General features: G+C 36.6%; 1 protein-coding gene across 10 annotated transcripts in view; it reads left to right on the forward strand.

Annotated features, from left to right (window-relative positions):
• The window catches only part of ralgps2 (Ral GEF with PH domain and SH3 binding motif 2), a 486,036-nt gene that overhangs the window by 108,657 nt on the left and 359,526 nt on the right, over window positions 1–17,853 (forward strand). Inside the window, exon 1 of one of the 10 annotated variants that reach the window (XM_069937719.1) lies at window positions 14,148–14,312. The exons of the other annotated variants lie outside the window; for them this stretch is intronic. The gene's annotated coding sequence lies outside the window, so the exon portion shown is untranslated. Of the gene's footprint in view, window positions 1–14,147; window positions 14,313–17,853 lie in introns of those variants that run through there. 10 annotated transcript variants of the gene reach the window in all.

Genomic DNA, 17,853 nt, shown 5'->3' on the forward strand with positions numbered 1-17,853 from the left:
GTTTTTGCCATTTTCATCTTCACATTTTGTTTCTGTTGGCAGTGGATTGCTTCATTTCCTACAGTAAATCTATTGATATATTAATAAGTTTTGTCCACTTTAAGAAACTTAATATTCCAAAGAGCATTTAAACAACCATCCCTTGTGCAGCAAGACAGATGGTGCTTTTTGTGTGTGTCCTTGAATTCTGTTTAAAATTGTTCATGAAGTTATATCAGTAAAGATAGGATTGTTTCATTGTTACTATTGTTTTCTTGGAAACAAAGAAACATTTCCTTTTATTTTTATCACATTGGATTAAGTGTCAAGAAATCACATCAAAGATTGCATCGTAACTATTAACATTCTTGGTGTCATAATGGACTGGAAGATGAGACCGTAAGACATTGGAGCAGAAATAGGTTATTCAGCCTATCGAGTCCACCCTGCCATTTAATAATGAGCTGATCCATTCAGCACTACTGCTTGGCCTTCTCCCCATAACTTTTTGATGCTCTAGCAAAACAAGAATCTATTAACCTTTGCCTTAATTATACTAATGACATGGCTTCCACAACTGTGAAAACAAATTTCACAGATTTACCACCCTCTGGCGAAAGAAATTCCTCTTCATCTCTGTTCAAAGCAGACACCCTTCAATCCTGAATTTGTGACCCCTTTGTCCTAGACTCACTCACTCACTACTTTATCTTTTCCTTTCAAAATTCTAAATGTTTCAACAAGATCCCCCTCATTACACTGAATTCCAACGAGTACAGGCCAAGAGCTGTCAAATACTCCTCATGATGATCCGTTCATTCTCAGAATCATCCTTGTGGACCTCTTCTATGACTATTTCATTAGAATCTTTTGAAATCTCCAACGTCAGCACATCCTTTCTTAAAAGAGCCCAAAATTGCTCACAATGTTCCAAGTAAGGTTTTACAGAGCCTTACAAAGCTGACAAAAGGCAAAGGAGGAAAAACCCAACACCCAACCCCAACCAACCAATTTTCCCTTGCAACCGCTGCAATCGTGTCTGCCTGTCCCGCATCGGACTTGTCAGCCACAAACGAGCCTGCAGCTGACGTGGACTTTTTACCCCCTCCATAAATCTTCGTCCGCGAAGCCAAGCCAAAGAAGACAAAGCTGCAACATCACATCCCTGCTCTTGTATTATATTGCCCTTGAAATCAATGCCAGCATTACATTTGCCTTCTTCACCACTGACTCAATAGGTCGTCAGTTGGAGAGAGACTGTATACAACATCCTTTATCTAGCCTGCTTGTCACTTTTTCAAAGAATTCCAATAGGTTTGTCAAGCAAGATTTTTCCTTTAGGAAACCATTGTGGCTTTGGCGTATCTTGTCATGTGCTTCCAAGTACTCTGTATCTTCAAACTAGACAATAGACTCCAACACCCCAACCAGTAATGTTAGGCTAACTAGTCTATAATTTCTTTTCTACTTCCTCCTTCCCTTCTTAAATAGTGGGGTGACATTTGTGATTTTTTTTTTACAGTTCTTCAGGACCATACTAGAATCTATTGCTTCATGAAAGATCATTACCAAAGCCTCCACAATCTCTCCTGCTACATCATTCAAAACCCGAGGGTGAAAACCATCTGGCCTGGGAGACTTGTTTACCCTCTTCTGAGCACCTTCTACCTTGAAATAGTAACTGCACTTACTTTCCTTTGCTGGTACCCTTTGATCTCTGGCACACTCCTAATGTCTTCCACAGTGAAGATTGATGCAAAATATTTGTTTAGTTCCCTTGCCATCTCCTTGTCTCCCATTATTATTTCTTCAGCATCATTTGCTTGTGGTCCAATATTGAATCACCTATTTTGCTTTGTAAATACTTGAAGCTCTTTTGTATCCTCTGATAATTGTTTAATAGCCTAATTTCATACCTCATCTTTTCTCTCCTTATGTTTTTTAGTGGCCTTCTGCAAGTTTTAAAAAAAAAACTTTCCAATCCTCTATCTTCCCACCAATTTTTGCTTCCTTGTCTGATCTCTCTTTTGCTTTTTCATTAGGTTTGACTTTTCTTGTTATCCACAGTTATGACATTTTTCCATTTGAATATTTCCTCTTTTTTAATATATATTAATCCTGCAGATGCTCATTTCTTTTGAAAAATGTAGTTATCATTTGCATCAATACAGAACATTAATTCAATGAAATAATAGCTTGCAACAAACAATTTTTTTCCATAAATATACATAGAAAACCTTCTAATGTTTTAAGTATAATTTTTTTTCTTCCAAAAAACAAACAAAACAACCCCTCCCCCGTAATATAAATCCACACACCATCAGGGCTCACATTTATATCAAACGTAAAAATTTTATATGGGAAAATCACTTTTATTTATGATATAGCAGCATCTTTTTCATTATTGTAGTTATACTAATAATTGAGCCCCTATATGATCCAAATATGGCTTCCATATCTTAACAAATATGTCATATTTGTTCTTTAAGTTGTATGTAAATTTTTTACATAGGTATGCAACTATTCACCTCAGCAGTCCATTGTGCTATATGTAGTGGAGAGTCAGGTTTCCAAGTAATTGCCATACATTTCTTGGCCACTGCTAAGGCTATTTTAACAAATGAAATTTGAAATTTAGTTAATTTATTGCCTATTTCAATGAAGTAGCCCAAAAGATGCCACTCCTGTTATTCTTATTAATATTTTAGTAATGTCCTGCCAGAAAAGTCTCACCTTCACGCACAACCACGTAGCATGTAAGAACGCTCCTATTTCTATCCCACATTTCAGATTTGATCTCCTGTGGTGTAAGATATAATTGGTGTAGGAAATTATATTGAACTTATCTGTATCTTGCATTTATAATTGATGTCATGCTATCCAAACACAAATCAAACCAACATCTTTCCATATTGCAACACCTTGATCCGACTCACATCTCTCTCTCTCTCTCTCTCTCTCTCAATCTCTGTAAACCTGGTTTTGCACTTGCATACTGGAGAGCGTAGTACATCTTAGTTATAAATTTAAGTGTATTCCCCAGCCAAATCGTTCGTTTCATTTCACTAATTTCACGTGGGGCCAAATTTAGCTCCCATCTTTCTCTAAGGAAGGATCTTAGCTGGAGACAATAAAAGAAAGTCCCATTAGTTACTCCATATTTATTTCTTAATTGTTTAGAAGACATAAAAGAACCCTCCACATAACAATCATCAATGTATCTTATTACTCTGTCATATCAGGAATTCAATATTTTGTTGCCCAGATTCATGGGTAGCAACACATTTTTACATAATGGTGTTCTTAGTGATATCCCTGCTTTTTTCCAATACGTTCATTTATTTCTTGCTAAATTCTAATTATATGTATTAATATAGGGTTATCTGTCTTTTTTGTTATTAACAACATTCCACTTATAAATAAGGTCCTTTACTGACTCCTCTTATTGAATACAATCCCATTCGGATCCAAGAAGGGGTACTGTCTCTTTCAAAGAAGCATGATAAAAATGTAGCTTGTGTTGATAAATAATACTTTTAAAATCCAGAAGCCTAAATACTCCCAGTTTACAATCCCATGTTAGCTTTTCCAATGAAATTCTCGGCACTTTGTTATTCCATGGGAATTGCCTTATATAATTATTTAATAATTTAAAGAGATTTTTAGGTAGTGCAATAGGCAATGATTAAAAATCATATTGTAATCTTAGCATCACCTTCATTTTAATACATTTTATTCTTCCCACTAAAGTAATCAGCAAGTCTTTCCATTTCTGCAAATCTTTCTCTGTTTTTTTGAGGAGTATAATTAAATTTATATAAGTTATGTACATTATTATCTGTCATTATTTCTAAATATTTGATAACATCTTTCTTTCATTTAAATTACTACCTTTTTGATATCTTTCATAATCAAAATTGCTCAATGGCATTATCTCACTCTTATCCATATTTATTTTATAACGTGATGTTCTTCCTATTTTTCTAATGTTGATTGTAATTTTATCAAGACTAAGCTGGATCACACATCTATAATAACACAACATTGGAAAATAAGCTAATTTTATGTTCGTCTTGTCCAACTTTGAAGCCTTAATATCCAGCTCTCTCCTTATAATAATCTCTGCCAGTGGTTCATTCGTTTGGATAAAAAGTGTGGGGACAGAACACACCTCTGCCTACTCAATCTACTCAAGGGAAAAACTGCTGACATCTGATTATAATTTTGGGTTGTGGTTTATGATAAATAGAAAAGACCATTCTAAATGGTCAAATGCTTTTTGTGTGTCCAGGAAGTCTGTTATACTTGGATTCGACTTTGTTTTTGCCATATGTATTATGTTTAATAGTCTGCCCAGACTATGTAAAGAGTGTCTTCATTTAACAAATTGCATCTGATCTGTATATATTAATTCTAGTATATATTGCCCCAATCTATTAGCTAGCACCTTCATCAATATCAGCATTCAGAAGTGCTATAGGTCTATATGATAAGGTTTTTAATTGGTCTCTAGTTTTCTTTGGTAGCACTCTAATTATAGCAGCTGAAAAAGATTCCAGGAGAGTCTGGGTCCCCATTTCCCAGTCCAATACATCCATCTTTACGTTGTCAATAGATGTCTGGAGGAAACTCACCCTCCCCTGGAGATTCATTAGCTTGTAAATTAGCCAAAGCTTTCTCAATCTCTTCTCTTGTGAAATGGGCATCTAAATCAAACCATTCTTTATCTTCTAATTTTGGAAGTTCAATATTTGCTAAAAATGTGTTCATCTCATTTTCATCTGCTAATAATTATGATTTATATCATTTCAGATAATATTGTCATAAATCTTTTTAAATTATATGTCATAATATCAGCATCCTGATTTTATTGCAGTTATCATGCTCAATGACTCCTCTGCCTTTACCTGCCAAGATAGAACTTCGTGTGCCATTCTCCTAATTCATAATATTTTTTTAAGTAGTTTTTTCCATTCTATTTATTTGTAATATGTTATATTAATTCTCTAATAGTCTATATTTTTATTGTAACCCCGTTCTTTAATATTCTTTTTCTAGTTTTGTTACATCTTTCTCCAAACCATTCAACTCTGTATACTCTGTATACTCTCTTGTGACAGAGTATATAGATATGTTTTTGCAAGATAAATTGAGAAAGGTTTGATAGAGTAGGTTACATACAAACACTTTAAAACAGATCTTATTTGAAATAGTGGAGCTCTGCTAATGCTAGACATATTGGCCCCAGAGCCTTTGCAAGAGCTTTGGAGAGTGCTCAAGAGACTTCATTAATGGATTGTTGTTTACAAAAGGGCAACAGATGAAAAATCTTGTTGGAGTTGCAGATTGTCTGGGGCTGTTCTAAGAGGGTCATGTGGTTTTGCAAGCAGAGAGAGTAAAACAGGCTTTTTCTCAGAGAGAGAGAGAGAGAGTCAGAGATCAGTTCTACAGTGTTACAGTAAGCAGAACCAGCTGGGACTGAAACAGGACAAGTTGGCAAGCATGTGGAAAACCCTGTTTGGAAGACAGATTGTGAGTGCTTAGTTCAGCCTGGTTAAAGCCCTTGTGGTTCATGCAAGAGGAGAGGATTGGCTGTCTAATGTTTCACTTGGAATAAGAGAAACAAAAAGGCACTCTGTGGTGACCTGAAAGAAAGAGGTTATCATCTGGAGAACCCTGAGGGGGAAGTTTTGTCAGCAAAATACTGAAGTGGCTGATGGAAGTAAATCAGTTGTGTATCCTGGAACAACAAATCTCTCTGTGAAAACCGACAAGAACCTTCCTGAGCGGAAGCACCAAAATGATATGAACTTAATAAATGTTAAATTCTGTGCACAGTATAAGAATTGCCTTCAACCAGTGAACTTGGAGGAATGAGAAGTGAGATTGGACAGTGAATCAAACAACTTTTCTGAACTTGCACACACATTATGTACACGTGCACTTAGAATTAGAAGGGAGTTTTTAGGTTAAGTAAGTCAATAGAGATAAGTTAAAGTGTGATTCTATTTTAATGTTTAAAGATATTTAAAAGCAACTTTTGTTTATGTAACTATTTGTCTTGGTGAATATCTATTGCTGCTGGGTTTTGGGGTCCCTTCGGATTGAACATTGGAGTTTTAAAATTTTTTTTAAGCTAATTTAAAGCTTGTTTGTGGAAAAACAGCAATGGATGTTGATACATTTTTGTCACAACAATCACCTGCAGAGCAAGAGAAAAGAGGAACTGATGGTAACTTTTAAGGCATTAAAGCTGGCTGAAGTCAAGCATTGGATGAGGAAAGTAGAAATACAGAGGATTATAGTGAAATATTTTTTTGGTGAAAATTTGTTGAGAAAGACTTAGAAGGGAGGCGTGGCAAGATGGCGTAAGGATCAGACGTGCCTTCCAGTCCTCTCCTGACTCTATCTTATTGTTTTGTCTAGAAATGCCCGTTAAAATTCTTTAAAAGTTTAGATAACTTCAGTGCTGTTAATTTAACTTCTGACGGTACAATTGGTGAAAAAGAGCAAAAAAAACGACAACAGATGATCAAAAAACTACATTTTTAAAAAGTTCAAGTTTTGGAGCCTACCTACAGAAAAAACATCGGGTCTCAGCCTGAAATGGATCCCAGGAGAGAGATACAGCTTTCGGATGTAGAGATTAATGTTACATCGGTAGAGCCCCCTAAAGAGCGCGCCAAACAGCCTTTAGAACAAAGAGTTATTCAGGTTCGTACATGTGCAGTAGCATCTGACGGCAATGTTATGAATGAACGATTTGTGAATCTTGAATCTAAATTATCTTATACAATGCAGGGATTATCCAAGATTATGACTGAACTTGGTACTAGGTTTAATACTCTGGTGAAAATACATTCTCAACAGATGGCTGAGTTTGAAGCTTTTAAGCTTGAAGTGAGAGATAAATTTAATTCGTGTGAAGAAGATATAGACGAAATAAGGGATCAAGTTTTTGATGTGACCAAAAGGGTCGAAGACTTACAAACTCAAAATAAAAATTTGGTGAAAAAGATTGATTATTTGGAAAACCAATCCAGACAGAACAATATAAAGATTATTGGTTTGCCGGAAGGTATGGAGGGACCAGACCCAAGAAAATTTTTTACTGAATGGATTCCACAGGTGCTCGGTCAAGAACATTTCCCGGAAGGTATAATACTGGAACGTACTCACAGAGCCTTGCGTAGAAGACCTATTTCAGGTCAAAGTCCAAGACCTGTTTTGATTCGTTGCTTGAATTATTACAACAGAGAAATAATTTTACGAGTGGCTATTAGAAATGCACAACAGAGAAAATCACCCTTGATGATTCAAAATAATCGAGTTTTCTTCTATGCGGATTTGAGTCAAGAAGTTATGTTCCAATGACGGGAATTCAATCCTGCTAAAGAGTTGTTGTGGAAGAAAGGTTACAAGGCAACCTTTAGATATCCAGCTGTTTTGAAGGTTTTCCAAGATGGTTGCCAACCAAAGTTCTTTGATTCTTCAAAGGAAGCTATAGCATTTGCTCAAGAGCTGCCAATTACTCAGTTTCAACAGAGACATAGTCCGCCGCGATCTCTAAGGAGACAAGAGATGGAAGAAAAGAGCCGTGCTCCAAGAAGGAATGGTGACTCGGCAGTTGGAGCTGATTAAAAGAAGAGTTGTCCTTTTTTTTTCTAATGTTTTATTTTTTTTTAAAAAAGGAATATTAAATAATGATGTTAGTTTAAGATGAAGTGAGAGTTGGGGGAGAGAACTGGATAGGCACTATTTCCTGAAAGTCATCTGCTATGTGTGAGTTATCTCACACCCATTTTTTTTTGGGAGTTACCGCATTGCGCGGTTTAGACGGGAGGGGGTATTTTTAACCTCCTACCCGTTTTTTTTTTCCTTTTTTTCGTATTATTAGATTAAAGAGTGAAGGGGTTTTTTTTTTTGTTTATAAAAAAAAAGCATAAGAAAGTATTTGATTGTTTAAAAAACTAAAAATTGATGTGGTTTTTTTTGTAAAGTTTATTCAGTAGATAAGGAATATTTGAAATTTAAATGTGAATGGGATGGATAAGTTTTTTTTAAATATTTTTTTAACTTTAAGGTGAAAGGAGTGGTAATTTTGGTGTATATTATTTTGCTATTTTAGTTATAGAACGAAGGGAATAATGGTGAAAGTTATAAATTGAATTGTACAATTCTTAATGAGGCTTGAATTTTGTTTGTGGTTTATGCTCCATTTGTTGAAGATATAGATTTTGTTGTAGATGTGTTTTTATTATTTGGATATTTGAATTTTAACGTAATGATTGGGGATATTTAAATGTGGTATTGGAACTTTTATTGGATAACTATTCAAGAATAAAAGGGAAAAATGGTGAAAGAGTACTAAAATTGAATTGTACAATGCTTAATGAGGTTTGAATTTTGTTTTAAGATGGTGGTTTATGTGACTAATATGATGATAGATGTGAAGTTAGTTGATATTTGGTGAATGTTTATCTCTATAGAGAAAGTTTTTTTTCATTTTTTTTTATGCTACAATTTTTTTTAAGAATTGATTATTGTTTAAGAATTTTTGATAGATAATGTTGCTAACTCTACTAATTTTTTATATTAATTAACCCCATTTGTGAAATATATGTATTTAAGTTTGATTTAAATATGTTTTTTTAAGTCTGATATTTTAGTATTAATTACTTTTCTTTTTGTTAGTATTTTAATTGGTTATGTTTTTGTTGTTTTTTTTGTAAGTGGGTTTTTTTTCTCACATATATTATTAACGTTATTAATTCTTCACTCTTTATTTTGGGGGGAAGGGGGGGTTGGACTAATTTGAGTTGGGTTATTAATGTGTAATAATTATTAGGGAGGGTATAGTTTATTTAGATTACTGATACTGTATTGTAATTTTTATTATTTTATTCTTAATTTTTTAAAAATGTAATCCTATATATTATTCATATTATAAAATTTTAAATAAAGTTTAAAAAAAAGAGAAAGACTTAGAAAATTATCCAGAGGATAGATCTGTTGAGTTTCAATTGGAATTGGAGAAATTGAGGGTGGAAGAGGAAAGAGAAAAGGTGGGGGGGGTGTGTTGGAGGCTGAAAAACAGAGGATATATGAGGCTGAGGAAGCTGAAAAATGGAGGAAATATGACTTAGAGGTAGCTGAAAAACAGGGAGGATGATGAAAGACAAAGAAAATATGGCTTGGAAAAGATTGAAAGAGACAGGCAGTTTCAATTCGAGAAATTAAAAGTTGAGATGGAGGGAAGTGAAATAATTGAGGCTGTAACTCCTGGGGAGAGGTTTTTGGCTGTATAGAGGTAAATCTAGTTCCTCCTTTTGATGAGGGAGATATAGATACATATTTTCAGCTTTCTGAAAAGGTTGCTGAGAGCTCAAGATGGCCAAAAGAAAAAGAGAAGGGGAAAGCACAAATTGCATACTCAAGTTTGACTACAGACTAAATGGCAAATTATGATACTGTTAAACAAGCAGTATTGAAAGCTTATGAGTTGGTTGCAGAAGCATAGAGACAAAAATTTAGGAGTTTGGTGAAAACATGGACTCAATCATATGGATTTTGCTCTGAAAAAATCTTTGTTTTGACCCGTTGGTGCACCTCAAAAGGAATAAATAATGATTTTTGCAGATTGAGAGAATTGATATTAATTGAGGAAATTAAAAGCTGTGTTCCAAATGAGATTAAATTATAGCTGGATGAGAGAGATGTGGGGACGTGGCAGCAAATGGCTCGATTAGTGGACGGATTTAGCCTAATTCATAAAAATACATTTCAGAATAGAAAGTATTTTAGAGAGTTAATGTGGAACAGATTAATAAGCCTGTTCTGAAGATGTCTTATGCCTCAAATCTACTCAAACAAATTTATTTTTTACACAGATCTATCGGGTAAAACCTGTCCTCCTTAATATTCTCTCACCTTCTAAACATATAATTTCATTATATATCCCCAACTGCAATCTTTCGGATTCCTCTCTCTCTACAGATATTTCCCAGTTCTCATCTCATTTTCTCAGGCAGCGAAACTGCAAATACTTTCGCTTCATTGGATTATGTAAAAAATCTGTTTTTGCTCTCAGGAACAAAAACCTTTAAGACTGCTGGGTACCTTAAAACAAAAGTGTAACATTTTTTCCATGGCACATATTTAACAGTAATGAATTCTTATCTTTTTTCAACAAATCAAAACTTATATCAGGGTAAAAGAAAATCTTATTATCATTATAAATCAATGATGATTGTCTCTCCTTTGCTTGCTTCACAGCCAGCACCAAGATCTTCTCCATAATGAAGCAACTTGACCAGAATTGAACGTATTTAGGTCGTAATGCTCAATGAGCTGTTTCATTCTCAATATCTCCTTGAAATTTAGTTACTCCCAAAGTTTGCGGAATCCAACGTTGTAGAAATCTCTTCATATCTTGTCTTTCGTCACCTTCTTTAAGACCAACGATTTTTATATTATCTCTTCTACTGTAATTTTCTAACGTATCAATTTTTTGAGTTCATTGATCTTTAGTTGCGGCCACTTCAGCTTGAACTTTCTTCATTTGCTCTTTAACATGCTGAATTTCAAATTCATTACCTTTAAATTTTGTATCCATCACTTCAGATTTTTGTTCCATTTGTGACAGCATTCTCTCCACCTTCGTAGAACCCTTATTTTCAATTATACCTTCATTACATTTTTTTAAACTTCCATTGTTATCTGTAGCAAAGTTTGCTGGAAAGAATCCATATACTTCTTCTTTTCAATTGTGGATATATAAGGCTCTTTTATTTTCCCTGTCTTTTGGCCAAAACTCTCTGTTCAATATACATCTTCTTCTTCTTCTTCCTGCTCCTCTTGATCGCTGGAGCTGGAGGCTTTTTTTAAAAATAGCCTTCGTTGTTTTTTTTGTGCTCTGCACATGTGTGACGAGTCGCACGTGCGCAGTGTCAATTCTCACCCGTGGCAGATGACCATTGTCATGGGAGACCTTGGACAGGCTTATCACCATGGGCATCTACCCTCCGGAGAGCTCCAGGATCCTTCTTCAAGATTGGGCTCTCTTTTTTATCAGCTTTTTCTTGTTCAAGTTCTTGAAAAGTAACAGTCAATTTATCTTTCTTTGGTTCTATCGACCTTCTGATAGCTTCCTCTTCTATTTTCTTGCAGTCAGTTCAGGCTACTTGACTCTTTTTTAAAAACTTTTTCGGAGAGAGTAGAGAATTCAAGTCTAGCCCCATGTCGTCACATGGCATGCCCCCTTGCCCATCTATTTCTTCTACTAAAATGTATGACTGTACACTGTCGAACATTGTAATTCAACTGCCACCTCTTTGCCCATTCCCCCAACCTTTTCAAGTCTCTCTCCAGCCTTTCAGTATCATCAGCACCACCTCCCTTACCACCTATTTTGTTTTCATCTGCAAATTTAGACTCAAAGCCACCTATTCCATCATCCATATCATTATATAGAATGTAAAAAGCAGTACCAATACTGACCCCTGATGAACACCACTGTTAGCCAACAAGAATAGGATCCCTTTATTCCTTCTCTCTTATGTTTTTAACATAGCTGCTGCATTCCAGGAAATTATTCCCATTTTCCCAGAATGTATGCTGTGTCATAAACTCAGAACAGGAATGAGGGTGCCATTCCTATTCCGACATTTTACCTCCTTGACCCCGAGTCATTTTACCAGACGCTTGCAGTCTAAAGTGCACTGCAGGAATTCCAGGACTAACTCAGGTCAAAGTGTATTGTGTACTGTAACTTTCTCAGTATATTCGTAATTTTTTGTGTTACCTGCTGTCTCCCGCAACCCGATGTCCCGGCGGTCTTCTGCCTGCTCTCTCCCTCAGCCTGCTGTCCCAGGGTTTGCTGCCTGTTCTCTGTTGCTGTGGGCCCCTAAGCCTAACCCTAACCCCACACTTAACCCTAACTTGTCCCCCATGCCTAACCCTAACCAGAACCCAACCATAGCCCTAACCCTATCCCAAATCCCACACTTAATCCTGACCCTAAGATGTGAATATAAGGTCACCCACTATGTAGGCAATAAACTTACCCCAGGACCTATCAAAATGCACAACTGATCCCACTGAGAAGTAGAAACAGAATAGGGTAATGAAAGCATGAGTCATCCAAAAGTGGCATTTTATAGTGACACAGATCCTCTGAGAGAGGAGACCAGTTAATGCAAGAGGGATGATTATCCTGCTGCCCACATATTGACCAACTAACCCAAATCCTAACCCTAATCCTAGATTTGACACCAGGTCTGCCAGATTGAGGGCAATCACAAAGCATTATTCCCATGCCCCTTGTACTTGGTACGTGTATGTCTTATTAAGTTGTGCATGTTTTTCCCATGTTCCTTTTATACATTGTGTGGCTATATCTTAATAAATTCTGCATGTTTTTCCCACATTTTTTCATATTGTGTGCATGTGCTTTATTCCCACGCTTTCTATTAATTGTTGTGTTTTAATAAAAATAACATTTGATAGAAAACCCTTGTGTCCAGACTCATCTCTTACAGACCTGACACTTCCTCAACACAACAATGACCATTGCGGGGACTGACAGCATTACTGTTGGTGTTACTCACCATCATCACCCTAATTTCAATCTGGCATATAAACCGGGAAAAAACAAGTGGGTCTAACATAACGTCAAATACATGACATTAGACACAGATGCCGACACTGTTGAATTACACGTCCCTATTTTTTTGTTCGTGGAATGCTGGTATGCTATCTAAAATGGCGGACAGAAACAGATATTTGCAGTTACATTACACAGCACCCAATCCAGAACAACCAATCCCCTGGTGGGCTCATCAACAAGGTGCTCCACAAACTTTCCCTCCTAGGATCCCAAAGCGACCTGACTTTCCCAATCTACTTTCATGTTATTTGTCATGATACTCTCCATCTGACATGCCTTATCTATTTCCAGTTGCATTTTGTAATCCACATCCCAACTGCTGTTTGTGGGCCTCTATATTAACTGACATTAGTGTCCTTTTATCTTTACCATTCCTCAACTCAACCTATAAGGATTCTACCTCTTCCTATCCTCTGTCTCTCCTTTTCAGTGTTTTAATATTGTTGTTTACCTGCAGAGCCTCTCCGCACCCTCTACCTCCCTGCCTATCTTTCCGAAACACCATACATCCTTGGACATTCAGCTCCCATTGACATCCATTTTTTAGCCAAAGAAGCAGAATTAAATTGCCCACTTGTAGGTACAGTCATTTATTTTTTGTTTGTGGGATTGAAGGAAGCATAATGTGCAATTGCTGCCTCCAAGTGGAAAAATGTAGGTATATACACCATGCTCACATGCTGGAGATATTTTTCATGCATTGACAAACTGCAAATAAAATGAAATAGATTGATATCTATCATATAAATGTGACATCTTTCCAGATCTGTATTAAAGAACTTAAAACCTTTTGGGATTAGTAATTGCAAATAGTTGGTCCAAGATTCTATATTGTTACCAAGATATAAAGTGCGGTCCCAATGCAGAGAGGTGAGATTTCTGTTGGTGGATGAAAGCATTTGTAGGTATGGACCATTTATTGGGCAGGGCCAAATGTTATTGTGGAAGCCGAATTCAGAGATTTGTTCAAAGCTTGGGGATGGGTTGGCTGGAAACAGCCAGAAAAATCATAATGCACCTTTGTTCTAAATTCAGTTGTCAGAGGCAGAACAGTTTCCGTAGAGGATAGAAGCTGTACTCTAGCTGTTGGTTGATATCTGTGCCAAGGACAAACTGTTCTTAATCAGTTCATAAACTAATGATTCCAATGAAGGGAATGTGTAATATTTTCAAGATATGATGCAAAGTTCTGTGAGGAGGAAACAGAATGGCTTCAAGAGGCCATTGATGTAGAGTTAGGACGTAGGAACCTGACCTTCCTGGGAAACTAGCAAAAAAGTACCGATTAAGCAATGTTTTAAACTAATAAAAACTTATGAATTACATTTAAACTCTGCTACAATATTTTAAAAATGCCATCAAAGAAAGAAAACACTGTTGCAGCCTTACCTGGAGCCCAAGATGAAGAGAAGACCAGAAGAGATTGAAGTCCTACAGCAAGCTTGAAGCAGGGAGGAGCGTTTGAGCTACTTCTGGAGTGAGTTGAGGGAGCTTCTCCCGACGTTACTCCCCCACAGCGTCGGAGAGATAGCATCAGGGAAGAACTCAGAAATGAATCGCACGTGTGCAAAAAGCTGAAGCCTTTAGTGACGCAGTCAGAAGAAGAAGAGTCAGGCTCACAATGGACTAGCAGTTAAGAAGAAGAGACCAGCAACTAGAAGAGAAGGTACTGAAAGAAGTTACAACTTTTAAATCAAAATTGAAGACATAACCAATATTGATTTATTGATAAGAGAATTTCATGGAATGAAAAGGGAAGTGAAAGGAGAAATAAATAAAGTATTGGATGCTGTTAATAAAATGAAGAGAATATTTGATAAATTAGATGGGAAAATGAAAGAAGAAATGCATGGATGATAGAATAACTAGAGTAGAAGATTCTTCCACTGCTTTAACTATGGAAAATCAGAAGCTTCGGCAGAAAGCGGATATATTGGAAAACTTTAGTAGAAGAAATAATATTAAAATAATGGGTCTTAAAGAAGGTGTATTTGGGTAATGTTTTATTTTACCCTGATACAAGTGCAGACTTATTGAAAAGAAGAAGAGAATTTAACCCAGTTAAGAAGATTCTTTGGGGGGGTGGGGGGAAAGGATATTGGTTTGTATTGTGCCATCATACAACTTTGAAGATTTTCCTGCCTGGAAGTGAAAATAAGTTCTTCTCAAGCTTTGTACATACATAAGAGTTTGTGCAAAGTCTTCCAAGAGCCCAGGTGGAATGAAGAATTAAAAGATAAATTGTTGTTAATATGTTAATATGACTAAATTGATTTGGCAGTTCATGGAGGATTGAATAATCTAGAATACTGCCTATTTATTTTTCTTGTTGATTTTTGAAACATTTTATATGTATTAATCTTTGAATTAAACAAAGATTAATGTACTGGGGGTTTGGGAGGGGTATGAGGTTCCAACTCCTGCTGCATCATATAGGTAGTTGTGACCTTGATCACAGTCTGTAAAATGGAGGGAGGTAGTGTTGGGTATTATTTAAACAATACTTACTTGGGGGGGGGGGGGGATGTTATTTTGCTTATATATTGTTATAACTGTGGAAATATGTATGCTTTAAATGTAAATATGTTTTCTTTATTCTATCTGGATTGCCGGAGGAAGTACGTGCCAACACATTGGATATTGAGTGATAGAGTTGAGGGAGGAGGGTTCACATGTGAGGAAGTAGTGAGTTATTAAGATGAGTAATGCAAGTAGAAAAGGTTAACTGTATTAAGATGAATAGATTCCCAAGAATACAATTCAAACCTTACCTATGTTATTACCACAAGTTTTTTCAAGAATTAAATAAACATGTAAGGAAATTTCTTTGGAAAGCAAAAATGTCAAGAGTTTTTATAGAAAGATTAACTTGGAAATATGAACTGGGTGGCCTACAGCTTCTAAACTTTAAGAATTATTACTAAGCAGCTCAAATGAGATTTACTACTTCATTTTTTGAAGGAGTAGAAAAACTGGCATGGGTTAAAATAGAATTGAATAAAATAGGAGAGAGATTAACAGAGGAATTTATATATAAATGGGATTCAAAATTAATGACTAGTATTAAAGAAGCACCATTGTTAAAACACTTGATTTACTATTTGGAACAAGATAAATGATGAAATTGGAACAAAAGAAAGTATATCCCGAAGATGCCTTTGAATCAAAACAGTCTTCTACCTTTTTCAAAGGACAATCGATTTTTAAATATTTGTTTTAGTAAAGGTATTTTAAAATATTGAAGATTGTTATGAACATTTTGAACAATTAAGGAATAAATATGGAATAATTAATAATATTCTTTTCTGTTATTTTCAACTGAGAGGATATTTGAGAGTAAAGTTAGGTTGAGCGATTCAGTTATCTAATTGTATTGAGGTGGAAACTTATTAGCAGAGGAAATATTAAGAAATTTACTTCTGCTATGTATCTTTTATTGAAAACAGGAACTATTAAACCAGGAGTACCTAAATCTAGACAGAAATGAGAGTTTGATTTGAATATTACAATTGATGAGCAAAGATGGCTGGCTGGATCTCTGTTGAGGTTGTGTGGCAAATACTATTAATGTAAAATATAGATTAGTTCAATACAATTTTTTTTACATCAGTTATATTTGATGCCACAAAAATTGAATGGAATTAAATCAGATTTATCAGATCAACACAAAATGCTGGAGCTCAGCAGGTCAAACAGTGTCTTTATGTAGCAAAGGCAAAGATACATACATAACCAATGTTTCAGGCTCGAGCCCTTCATCAAAGTATGAGAGAATGCTGGCAAACATCCAAACAAAAGAATGGGGAGGGCGGGGGGGTTGGCAAGGAATGAGATAATAGGTGGAGAAAGGAGGGAGGGGGATGGTAGGGTTGTGTGGGTGAAAGAACTGAAAGGACAGGAAAGGAGGAGGGAAAAGAAAAGGCAAGTGGGTTTAATGGAAAGCAGTAAAGTCAATGTTCATGCCATGTGGCTTGAGGATGCCCAGACAGAAAATACGATGTTGTTCCTCCAATCTGTGGGTGGTCAGGGTGGACTGTACATAAGGCTATGGGCAGACATGTCAGACTGGGAGTGTGACTTGGAATTGAAGTAGTTGGCCACTGGGAGGTTGCTGTGGTTGCGAATTGAGAGGAGGTGCTGAGCGGTCTCTTCAATGTAGAGAATGCCACAAAGGGTGCACCGGATGCAGTAAATAAGTCCTCTGGATGTACAAGTGAAGTGATGCTTCATGTGAAGGACCTGTTTGGGGCCCCGGACTGTGGTGAAGGAGGAGGTGTGGGCACAAGTGTTGCACCTCCTGCGTGTGCAGAGGAAGGTGCTGGGGGTGCGATGGGTGGAGAAGGATGGGTGCATGAGAGAATCGCAGAAGGAGCAGTCCCTCCAGAAGGCGCAGTCCCTCCAGAAGGCTGAAAGGGAAGGAGATGGAAAAATGTGTCTGGTGGTGGGATCCTGTAGTAAGCACCGGAAATTCCGGCGAATGATGTGTTGAATGCGGAGGCTGGTGGCGTGGTAGGTGAGGGGGATTCTATGTTTGTTGCATCTAGAGGGGGGCAGGGCAGATGAGCGAGAAATGGAGGAGATGTGGGTGAGGGTTGGGTTGATAGTGGTGGAGGGGAAGCCACATTTGTGGAAGAAGGCAGACAGTTCAGAAGCTCTGGACTGGAAGTCCTTATCTTGGGGAAACTAGGAGAACACAAACCAATCCTCATCGAGGGGTCAGCAGTGGAAAGAGTTAAGAACTTCAATTTCCTGGGTGTAAACATCTCTGAAGATGTATTGTGTGTCCTTCACGTTGATTAAATCATGAACAAGGCTCGCCAGTGGCTATAATTCGTGAGGAGTTTGAGGAGATTTAGTATGTTACTAAAGATTCTCAAATTTTTACAGGTGTACTGTGGAGAGCATTCTGACTGGTTGCACTACTATCTGGTATGGAGGTGGCAATGCACAGGACAGGAAGAGTCTACAGAGAGTTGTATACTCAGTCAGTGCCAGTCTTTATGGACGCAAGAAAAGGCAGTGTCTCAAGAAAGCAGCCTATATAATCAAGGACCCTCACCTCCTGTTTATGCCCTATTCACATTGCTATAATCAGGAAGAAGGTACAGGAACCTGAAGTTGAACACCCAACGATATTAAAAATAGCTTCTTCCCCTCCGCCATCAGGTTTCTGAATGGGTCAGTGAACCATAGACATTACTTTTTCT

The sequence above is a fragment of the Narcine bancroftii genome, chromosome 5 (assembly GCF_036971445.1).
Source record: "Narcine bancroftii isolate sNarBan1 chromosome 5, sNarBan1.hap1, whole genome shotgun sequence".
Classification (NCBI taxonomy): Eukaryota; Metazoa; Chordata; class Chondrichthyes; order Torpediniformes; family Narcinidae; genus Narcine; species Narcine bancroftii.